The following is a 12,126-nucleotide window of genomic DNA, read 5'->3' on the forward strand; positions in this document are numbered from 1 at the left end:
TTTTGTCTAGTACTTTTGCTACCACTAGATGGCAGACACAAGTGTCTACTAATGGGGACAACAGGTCCAAGTTAAGCAGAACGAGGTACAAGTCATTAGAGAGCCACGTTAAATGTTATGACCCCATTAGGGATGTAACGATTCACCACAACACAGTTAATAACCGATTCAAAAATTCCACGATTCAAATCGATTTGACATGTAAAATGAATCGATATTCACTTCAAACAGCAGAGGGCGCTGGCGGTATACACCTTACCTTGATGACGTCACAGGCGCTATACGCCTGGTTGCCAAATTCGGGGTTTTTCAGCCAAATTGGGCTTAATTCAAAATTGTCTTGCATAGTTCGTACCTACCTCAGAAATAAAAGGGCATTCATTATTTTGATAAATAAAAGATAATCACAAATACGGTATTTTATTTTTTTAAGAGAAATAATAAAAGGAAACTTTGTCATCATTCGTCTTCAATTTCAGTTGAAGAAATCACGAAAAAATCGGATCGTGACTCGCATTGTATCGTGGGTAGAGTGTATCGTTACATCCCTAGTCCCCATATGTGACCACAGGGTCTTGATAGGTAAATAATCCTCAGTTTGAGCCACAGTAGATCTTCTGTTGGTCCGAACCAAACGCCAGAACCTTCAAGTCAAGTTGTGGGACAGGTAGCCTAGTGGGTAGAGCTTTGAGCTATTAATTGAAAGGTTGAGAGTTCGAATCCCAGCTCTAATATGCAGCCACTGCTGGGTCTAAATGAAGGCATTCTATTCTACCAAGTCCTTTGGCATCGATAAGTCTTGGTCGCCCAATAACCTGTTTGTGGCTCGTTTCTCCTCGGACCCGTCTGTGGGTACACATCACACCGCGGCTTCCTGAGCACCCCTTATGATTTAGCCTTTATTAAAGTCCTTGAGGGCTTTATGCTGATCAGATCTGCTGCATTCAACGTGAACTACAAGGAACCACCACCAGCCCAATGTTTTATAGATCCTTGACATGCTAAGCACACGTTAGGGAATGATACAAATGTTTTTTGGCTCCTCAGTGCACAAACAGGGTGGGACCAAGGGGGGAAACAGAACTTCTTACTTCTCGGTGCTTGAGTGGATATCAAAAAAGTGCATTTTGGGGAAAACGCCCCACAAATCTGCAGGCAGGACGCCAGCGTGTGCACTCATCAGCGTCAATAACACTATAGCAGTGTTAATAAGTCACCCACGAACCCTTACCACATTTGGACCCCATTACGGCTCATGAATATTAACGAGCTCTAAACGATCCCGGCCAATCAGGACTGAGATCCACAAAGAACGCACATTCCCAGAGCTCGGATAAACATGCTATTAAATGAGGCTGAACGCACACACATACAAACGCTGCGATTTGCTCGAGCCGGCGCGTTAGACAATCTGGAAGCAATTTAAACATGGAAAAGAAATGAGAGGGAGAAAAAAAAAAAAAGAGAGAGAAAAGGAAAAAGAAAAATCGTAGCCTCCCCGCTGATTGCATGAAGTAGGTCAGCATGTGTTTCACGGTGCAAACCTTGTTCTCTTTATAAGCATGAATTAGGAATTCTTAAATCTGGTGCCATGATTTTATGAACTGGCAGCTCGGGTTCAGTATTGACATCAAAATGTGGGAACGGACGAAAAACAAACACGCGCAGCTGCATTCGGATTTACATTTACATTCTCCGCACTTAGCAGACGCTTTTTATCTGAAGCGAGTTACAATACTGTGACAGTATATTGTATAAGCGATTGAGGGATGAGGGCCTTGCTCAAGAGCCCATCAGATGGGGACTTGGACCAGCGACATTCGATTACTAGTCCAGTACCTGAACCGCTAGGCTACAACTGCTCACAGAGTTCAGTTGTTTCAGACACGCCCATTGCTAAGAGGTGCAGAAGTGATATGGTTCCAACTAGGGATGTCAATCCATCATGGGGCATTGTCCACCTCCACCCCTTCCAGACTTTGCCAATTATGTCTGTATGTAGACGCTCAACTGGCCGATAGCACCGCTGGGTGATTCGAGTCCTGGATCCCAGCACTAGTAAGCCAGAATTCACCTTTCGCCAGCCAAAGGCATGTTTACATTTATATGATTTCAGTAATAAATGACAAAACTATAATGCATACATTTTACATAAACAATGTGGATATTTTGCATCATGCCCCAGTATAAAGCTTAAAACTAATTAACATCTTATAATAACAACACTAATGCAATTAGAAAGCTTTCATGTACTGACCACATCCTTATTCATTACGATTAACTGGCAAATGTTGCATCCCTACTTCCAACTTTGTAGCAACAAGTATGAGAATGCCATTTCTTGCTGATCCGTTTAATGATCTCACCAAGAAAAACATGTTTAAAAAATTAATTATTTGCATTTCTTAGTTTCTTGGGACTATACCAACAACAAACAATTGAGTAAATTTATTTACTAGTGCACACAGTATTTTTTTAATGAGCCGCTACCAAACACTTCACAAAAATGATGCAACTTCATGGACGATTCTTCAGCCGCTCGCTTCAAGCTGACATAAAGGTTAGAACGGCTGTTTTCTTAAAACCATCTACAAATATTTTTGAGTTTAACACACGTCAACCAAGGAGTAGATACGACCCAAACAAGATTATTTAGATACAGCTTTACTCGAAGTAAGATCAAACAAAAGGTTGCGCAGACCATTAAAGAGTTAAGTGATTGTGTGACAAGTCTGGTGTGATGAAACTTATCTGGCCTGCACAGAACCCTGACCTTAACCTCACATAACACGCTTGGGACGAACTGGAATGTTGCATCTGACATCCATGTCTAAAGTGTGAATGCTGTTACAGACATAAAAGCAAGGGAAGAAGAGCATGGGAGACTTCATTCTTCATATAGGGCAGTGATAGGGGTATTGGTTAAGCTACTGGTCTAGTGATCAGAAGACTGCTGGTTCGAGCCACACAACTGGCAATTTCCACAGTTGGGCCCCTAAGTCTTGATTGGGCCCTTAACCCACAACTGCTTGCACTGTATTCAATAACACTTGTAAGTCGCTTTGGAATGTCTTTTTAAACCTGACGGATCAATCCCAAACTGCATACTGTACCTACCTGAAGGGCTAGTTTGGCACTAATACTATTAAATATTTAACGTCATCGTTTAGAAAACAGCATCTGCTTCCAACGAGCTCCTGCACATGCTGTATGTCAGCCAAGCTACACTGTTAAAGCCCATCTCATATCAGGACACCATGACACACATCTTTATAACCAGACAGCGCAGGGATGGATGGATATTTCGTGCACTTCTGGTCTGTAGAGTAATTTATCAGATCTTCCTCCCCCAATCTCAGGTCAGTGACGAGCTTTAGAAGCTCAATCCCCTGACGAATCGCACCAGGAAAGATCGTTTCAGCTTTTATTATTCTCACACAGGATTCCACATACATTACTATTTTAATGGCATGTTTGTCGTTGTTCTGTGCCATCTGTGTTGGACGCTGGCCTCGCCACAAGTCGTGAATCGATTTCAGTTTTATGGGAGTCAGCTTTAAAAAGTCGAATCCCTGATTAGTCATTGTGAATCATATCCGAACCACTTCCACGCACTGACACTGATTGGAATATTTGTTAAATGAGAAGCAGGGTGCTTCACAGCAACTAAAAAAAAACATCAAAAGCCAAAATGTCCCCATATGTGACCGCAGGGTCTCAAATCATCTGCAGTTTGAGCCACAGTAGCTCATCTGTTGGTCTTTTCCAAATGCCAGAGCCTTCAAGTCAAGTAGTAGGACTAGTGGTAGCCTAGTGGGTACAGCCTTGTGCCATCAATCGAAAGGTTGCTGTTTGGCCCAAATAAAGGCATTCTATTCTATTAAATCATCTGGCATCAATAAACATCACAGTACCTCGAAATGGCCAGTAGTGGTTTGATAAACATCAGGATCAAGTCAAGCTCGATTTATGGCCTCCTTATTGCCAGATTTGGACCATAGTTACCCTTGAAGAACGTTTAGAAATGCAGACTGCAACGTAACTTACTCCATTCTATTCTAAAAGGTATTCAATTCTGTTATATTTTACCCCCAAATGGCCTTCACAAAACACCTCTTAACCTGGGCCACCCTACGCAAATACTTGCTGATATCCCACTATTCCTATTGAACACTATTGGTGTTCAATAAAGTTATTGAGGTGGGAAAAAAACTGTTTTTTTAACCGACTGGTCCTGGCACGTATGCTCCTGTATCTTATCCCAGATGGCAGAAGGTTATACAGTGTGTGACCCCTACCACCCCAGCCACACACTGTATAACCTTCTGCCATCTGGGATAAGATACAGGAGCATACGTGCCAGGACCAGTCGGTTAAAAAAACAGTTTTTTTCCCACCTCAATAACTTTATTGAACACCACTATTCGCCGTTAACACACATTCTGGACATTCTGAACTGAACACTGGACCTATTATTTATTATTTATCATTGCACTGTTTGGATTACACACTGGACTGTTGTGTTGTTATTTATCATTGCACATTTCTCATTGCACAAGTTGCACCTGCACTTTAACATCACCCCGGACTGCACGCTGGACTGTCGTAATTATTTATCATTGCACCTGCACTTTACACAACTGTCATACATATATATGTATAGTTATAGTTATTTTTTTCACCATCCTTATATAGTTATAGTTACAGCTGTATAGTTATTATTTACACATCCTTTATCCCAGTACTGTTATTACTAATATATACCTAACTAATCTTATTATTATTACTGTTATTATTATAATACATATTCATTTTTACTAATATGCTTATTGTTATTATTGCTATTATGTATATAGTAATATGTACATAGATATAATTTCATATATGTAACTAGCTATAGTTATAACTCTATATTCATATTAATCATAGGTATATGTTACTAATATTCTCTGTCTTTTTGCACAATGCTACTATTTGCACTTCTGGTAGATGCTAACTACATTTCGTTGCCTGTACCTGTACTAAGCAATGACAATAAAGTTGAATCTATCTATCTATCTATCTATTCCATATATATTAAATGCTCACATTATTCAGTAGTGGTTTGATAAACACTAGGATCAAGTCAAGCTCGATTCATGGCCTCCTTCGTGCCAGATTTGAACCATAATAACCCTTGAAGAACGTTTAGAAATGCAGACTGCAACGTAGCTTACTCTAATCTATTCTATTCTATTCTAAAAGGCATTCTATTCTATTAAATCCTCTGGCATCAATAAACATCGCGTTACCCCAAGATGGCCTTCACAAAACACTCCTCAACTTGGTGCAGCCTATGTTGCAAATACTTTCCTGATGTTCCACTATTCCAGCATGAAAACACCCATATGTATGTATATTTATAATGCTCACATTATTCAGTAGTGGTTTGATAAACACTAGGATCAAATCAAGCTAGATTCATGGCCTCCTTGTGCCAAATCTGAACCATATTCACCCTTATGGAACGTTTAGGAATGCAGACTGCGAAGTAGATCACTCCGTCTCTACAAGAACTGTAGATTTCCTTCTAGAAGGTCTGGAAAGAGAGCATTCAGAGCAGGAGCTGACTGCTCATTATCGGCTTCTTTATGTCAATACAGAAGAACTTTGTGCCTTTTCACTTCACGTCCCCTGAACGTCTGCCACGGCTGTGCCGCATCAAACTAGGCGAGATGAAATCAGACCTGATTTCTGTGGTTATGACCTGTCTATAATCTGTCTAACACCATCACGTGTTTATAATACTGACAGTTCATTATAAGCACGATTTATACTGCTGATTCTCATATATATATGAATGCAGTGAATGAATAATCAAGGGTTTAATATTGATGCCATTGCATTGGTTTTGACTTCCACATTGGCCCAGCCTGAGGAGGGGGCTAGTCTCCTTCAGTCACAATAAAACAGCACGTAGGAGGCATTTGTACACAAAATATGGCAAAACGTACCACAGATATGCCCACACCAGATTAATATCACTGTGTTGATGGATATTTCCACATTTTAAAGTGTTTTGGCATTACAAAACGAACACTAGACCACCCAGACACTGAGCAGCTTCAGCTCTGCTAAACCAGACTGCATAAACACACATGCATCCACCCATACTAGCGTACTAACCTACTAAATAGTATGCTAAATAAGCTCATTAACGTTACATGTCTTAATCATTTAAGCATACTATTTAGTATGTAATGTGCCATTCCTGGCGCAGCCGTAGTCCGAATCAGTCCAGCAGCCCGAGCTGAGCTAAGCTAAACAGTAACGTTCGATAACTTAGAACGTTCAACGCTAACGGTTTCGAAGCAGACACCATAAATACAAATACAAATGCAAAGTTATACACGTAAAACGTCTCTTACCTTAAGCGTCTTTCCTTTCGCCTGCTCTCTATCTCTCTGGCTCTATCTTTCACTCTGTGCGTGTGTGTTCTGGTGGTGTGTCGTTCACTAATGAGTCGACTCATTGAATCGGTTCCTTTTCAAGCTAGCAAAGAGAGCCGTTTCGGTTAAAACATTTACCTCAGCAACTTAGAATATTCGCACTCCAAAAAATTTTTCAATCTAACCTTAAAAAGTCCATTATGTCAAATTTAATAAGTTTAAAGCAAACTAGACATTAAAAGTATTCATACGTTTTGTAACTGTAAGGCTAGCATCGAAGTCATGCGACACATTACCTTGGCAACAAGCCTAGTTTGTTGATAGTCGACTCTTAATAATGTGTGATAATGTGTGGACGTGCTGCTTTGTGAGGTCTATCAGTGTGGTAGAGACGTTGACTAAAAAGCATTCGAAGCATTCTGATGAAAGATATAAGACCTTTCTAAAGGCGCCGTGCATACCCATGAGCAAGATCTTGCCACAAAAATCCCAAGCTTGTACCAAAATAAGAAAAAAGAAAAAGCGGAATCATTATCAGTAATATTTACACGTTGCAAAAATTATTAATGTCTTTCAAACCCAGAGAGAGTCCTGTCCTGGAACGGTGGCTAAGTGGGTAGCACTGTGGCCTCACAGCAAGAAGGTCCTGGGTTCGATCCCCAGGTGGGGCGGTCCGGGTCCTTTCTGTGCGGAGTTTGCATGTTTCCTCCCACAGTCCAAAGACATGCAAGTGAGGTGAATTGGAGACACTAAATTGTCCATGACTGTGTTAGATTATAAATCCTAATAAACAAACAAATACTACTGCAGTTGATGCAGATTTATTCCTGCAATATATCACAACAATTACCAAAAAATGGAAGTAAAATGCACATGACGTCATGTCCTCATGTCCAAGAGAATGTAAGTAAGTAAAGAAGTAAATTAACAGTAGCCGTAGAAATGGCCAGCGACAACCAAATGTTATTATTTAATAGTGGTACATTTACATTTTCAGCATTTAGCAGATGCCTTTCATTCGAAATGACTTACAGTGTGACCGTATACAGTCTGAGCAATTGAGGGTTAAGGGCCTTGCTCAAGAGCTCAACAGCAGCAACCTGGCAGTGGTGGGGCTTGAACCAGTGACCTTCTGATTACTAGTCCACTACCTTAACCGCTAGGCTACAACTGCCCTTGAGTAACTGCCCACGGTACGCTTTGTCATTCCTTATTTATGACTGTAAATCACAAAATTGCTGCAGATTTTAATTGCTTGAGCGCAAATTAAATATCCCAAAATTACTTGGCAAAATCCACAAATCCCAAGTCGATCCCACAAGTCCCAAGAACCATGAGCATACCCAGTGCTGTCCCACCATAAAAAAGTGGAACGCATGAAACTAAAGCCATAAACACAGTCCACAAACCAGTAGCTTTTGGTTACAATGGCTGCTGTGACACCAATGGGCTTTATCAAAGAGTTGAAAGATAAAAAGCTGGGTTTTCTGCTGCACATGGCTCTTAAATGATGGACCAAATGTTTCTGGTCTTATTAGGCTAAGACGGAGCTTTTGGTTTGTTCTTAATAGTACGGATGTGATAACTTCAATACTGCACATCAGCCAAATAAAAGCGTACTCAGTGTAAAATGTGGTGATGATAGAAAAGTTTGATGTAGACGCTTTTCAGCAGCAGGAAGCAACAGTCTGGTCAGGATTTATTGGAAAAAATATGCTGAACAGCATAAACAACACTGACAGATTATGAGAGAAAAGAGGTAAATACCAAGAAAACAAAACAACACTGGAATTCTAATCCCGTATTGCGACAATCACTTAGGGTTGCAAGTTTTTCAAAGTATTTAGAAAGATCTTTAATGTGATTAACTTGTTTTGAATCATATCATACAAAAACTGATTATGAAACAGATTTTGAGGGGTCTTGGAACCCTGTAAGGCTACTGAGCTACTGAATGAGGAGTTGTTTGGGAGCTCAAGGAGTCGACTCTTATCGAGTCACTCAATATGACTCACTAAAAAGAGCCGGATTACTTACGTGTGTGTGTGTGTGTGTGTGTGTGTGTGTGTGTGTGTTCCAGATGTCGTTGGTTGACCGCCACTCAGGAAAAGTGCACTCCAATCACAGTCCAACAGGAAACACTCCTTCCCTCTTCCAGTCCTGGGAGAGGGGACACGGGGCGTGTCTCAAATCAACACACTGATCCTTGTGCTGCAAACTACAGTAGTATAAAATAAACTCCCAGTCACATGTGAGACCTAGAAATCATACCGGGCCCTGGGAATGGGCTCTGTAGCAACAGCCTAGGGTGGCATTTAGAAAGGCCACATCTGGAGGAATTTACTGTATTTAAAGCTATTTAATAAACTCTATTACAGACTCTATTAGCAGTTTATTATGCTAGCCTACCGCCCTGGTAAAAAATGGACATGTCTGAGGGAGGAATGGCCAGATGGGTATAGCCTTACTAGCCTTCGGTTTAGCATGTTCCAAAGCACGTCTTAACGACTCTGTGTAGGAATCTGCCAATCACTGGTGAGAAGAAGTGCCAGATACCTTTACACACAAAGTACAATGAGGTTGACAATGGCACGGGGGAATTGGATATGTCTTTATTGATAAAATAAAATAACCCCAGTGCTAAATGTATACAATATAGCTGATACCAAAATTTTACATACACCTTTAATGGTTGTGACTTTTAAATGTCTACGGATGTCAATAGTGTTTGCAACTCTTCTATTCCTGTAATTAAATGACTGGATAATGAGCTGGTTGCTTCTTTAGTGCATTATAAACACTGAATGTACCTTAAAAAGCAGATTGATTTCAGACACACCAGAAACACTGTAAGTCAAAAAAATTAACACATCAAGTGTGAAACGTGAAGTGCTAATAAAAAGTCTTTTGAAACAATAATCGTACCCTCAGACTGTGTTTTTTATTCAACCCACTCGCCTTCTTTCATGAAACGTTCAAGTACTCTTAGCCGCACATTAGTAAAAAGTCTCCAAACAGGAGACAAGTACACCATTAAGATTTAGATGTGAAGTGTCTACACTCATACAAACAACCGTGCTATCAAACAGAGAATAAACAAAGGAACGACACGTGACTGTAATTAATATGTGTATGTAGAAGAGGCATCTGCTACAGTCTGTATGGACGAACCGAGATGATGTTGGACTGCACATGTTCCTGAAGAGGCGGGGTGCTATCATTAACCATCTGTGCTTTTTAACTTTCAACTTCTGCTGTCTGGGTTGGTCCCAGCTGGGGGTCTAAGTGTGTGTGTGTGTGTGTGACCTCTGACCTCAAACAGCAGCAGGCAAACGTTAACGCACCTCGACTATGTTCACTACAGACTACTTGATTTAATTCCTTTAGTGAATAAAAAATAATAAAACAAAAAGAATTAACATTCGTCTTGGTGCGGATTATTGCACGGAAGGAAAAATGCCCAGGCAGCCAGAAAAGCATTTTCATCATCTGGTTTCCACTTGAGTATTTTGGCTTTGTGTTTTCCAAGTGACATTAGAGCTGCTGCTACTGAGCAAAAATTTCTAATGAACCTCTGATGAAACCCAAATACATTGAATCTCCTGCAGTTTTTGGCCTGGGACATTCTGAGACAGCTCTTACCTTCAACTGGTCTATAAAATGTGTCTATAAAAAATACCTGTGGTTTCTTTTTTTAATGCATTTTCCCCAATTTTCCTACCTATTTAGTCATATTCAATTCGGCATTTAGCAGATGCGCCTGTCCTGTCCTGTCCTGTCCTGTCCTGTCCTCATTCTAATTTGTTTAGACACCCAAGGAGGATGGAGGTCCCTGTCTTTCTAACTGTTTTTTAAGGAAGTTTGCCACTGTTGCTCGACAGGGGTTTATTGGTTATCAGTCCTGGTTTCTGTAAAGCTACTTTGAGACAATATCTACTGTAAAAAGTGCTACACTAATAAATTTGACTTGACTTGATTGTACTGCTGCAGAGCTCCACTCTGACCGAGGAGGACCGTGATTAACACTCTCATATTAGCGCAGTCTAAACGTTCAGCATTTTCCATCATGAATCTCTCAGCCACAAGTCTGATCATAAATACACTTGACAGATCGAGCATGTTTGATTTTTCTGCTGAACTGTTGCTTTATAATGAAATAAATCATTATTAAGTAATAACGGTAACGATTTTTCTGCTGCCACCTGGTGGGCAGAATTAAGTACTGCAGATAAAATCTGACCCCCGCTCGCTGATTTCAACCCAGAACTAATGCAGTACATCTTATTCATTGTCTGTTTTATCACCTCTTTATCCTGGTCAGGGACGCAGTGGGTCCGATACACGCCGACACAGGTTCACCGACCTTACCTCACTGCCATCTGTGGAAATGAACCAGATGTGATGAAGCTGCAAATTCTGCAGCACTAAAGCCTGAAGGAATTTAATTTAATCCACTTCCAGCTTCTTCTTACCTTTTCTTCAACTCCTTCATTTCTGTAAACCTCTTATAAATAAACGTTTTATTAATTAAACGAGAAGCAAAGTCCTAATTATAATGATATTAAGAAGAATGTTAAGAATAATGTTAATAAAATAGTAAAGATAATAATAATAGAACAGTGATAATAAAATAATGTTAATTAAAGTAATAACTCTAATAAGTGTGAATTATTACAATAATGATAACATAATATTGTTATAGCCTAGTGATTAAGTTACTGGACTAGTAATCGAAAGGTCACTTGTTCAAGCCCCATCACTGCCAGGTTGCCACTGTTGGGCCCTTAAGCAAGGCCCTTAACCCTCAATTGCTTAGACTGTTTACTGTATCTGTATTGTAAGTTGCTTTGGATAAAATCGTCTGCTAAATGCTGAAAATGTAAATGTAATATTGTTAATACTATAATAATAATAGAGTAATTACAAATTTGTTTAAAATAATAACAGTGTTAATAATAATATTGATAATATAATGATATCATGTTAATAATAAGAATAATAATGATAACTATGAAATAATGATGAAGTAGTTTATAAAATGATTAATAACTGTAATGCTAATAATGATAGTTTAACGATAAAAACCCAAACTACAAAAAAACTAAACTACTACTATTAAAAGTAATATTTAAAATTATTATGAATAACACTGCTTCTATTAATAATAAAAATTTAATTAATAATGATAATTACTTTTTGAAGTGACCCAGGCAACACAATGTATCTTACGCTCTCTATAAAAGATGTAACATAAAGCCTCCACAAGGGGGGGGTCGCGTACAAGTTTAATTATTATTAGTTTTCTCTGTGATCCTCTGTCGGCTCGCCTGGGTTTACAAAACCCTGATATAAATAACAGTAGTTAATAATATTAACAATAATATAAATAATATTTACAACATTTAAAATAACATATTTAAAACCTGTGACATGGCGGACGAGTCTGCGTGTGTGTTTATAATCTGATCACAAGAACGACTGACAGCGTTTAATGTGTCGAGATTCGTCTCCATTCTTTAAATCTTTGGGGTTCTTGGAATACATCCGACCACCCGGACACATTTCTGCTGTGTATAAAGAGATCGCTGTTTCATGTACTTTATACTACGTGCAGTCACACAAACCATGTTTATATGGGCACAGAGAAGTCATTATCTGCAGTTAATTAAAACGACTATAAAGAAATTAACACACCACG

At 39.4% G+C, this 12,126-nt stretch overlaps 1 protein-coding gene across 2 annotated transcripts in view; it reads right to left on the minus strand.

Annotated features, from left to right (window-relative positions):
• Positions 1 to 6,485, minus strand: part of apbb2b (amyloid beta (A4) precursor protein-binding, family B, member 2b) — a 55,956-nt gene extending 49,471 nt beyond the window's left edge. For both annotated transcript variants that reach the window (XM_063009038.1, XM_063009037.1), the window contains exon 1: positions 6,408 to 6,485. The gene's annotated coding sequence lies outside the window, so the exon portion shown is untranslated. The remainder of the gene's footprint in view (positions 1 to 6,407) is intronic.
• Between the last annotated feature and the right edge of the window lie 5,641 nt (positions 6,486 to 12,126).

Source organism: Trichomycterus rosablanca, chromosome 14, assembly GCF_030014385.1.
Source record: "Trichomycterus rosablanca isolate fTriRos1 chromosome 14, fTriRos1.hap1, whole genome shotgun sequence".
In the NCBI taxonomy this organism is placed as follows: domain Eukaryota; kingdom Metazoa; phylum Chordata; class Actinopteri; order Siluriformes; family Trichomycteridae; genus Trichomycterus; species Trichomycterus rosablanca.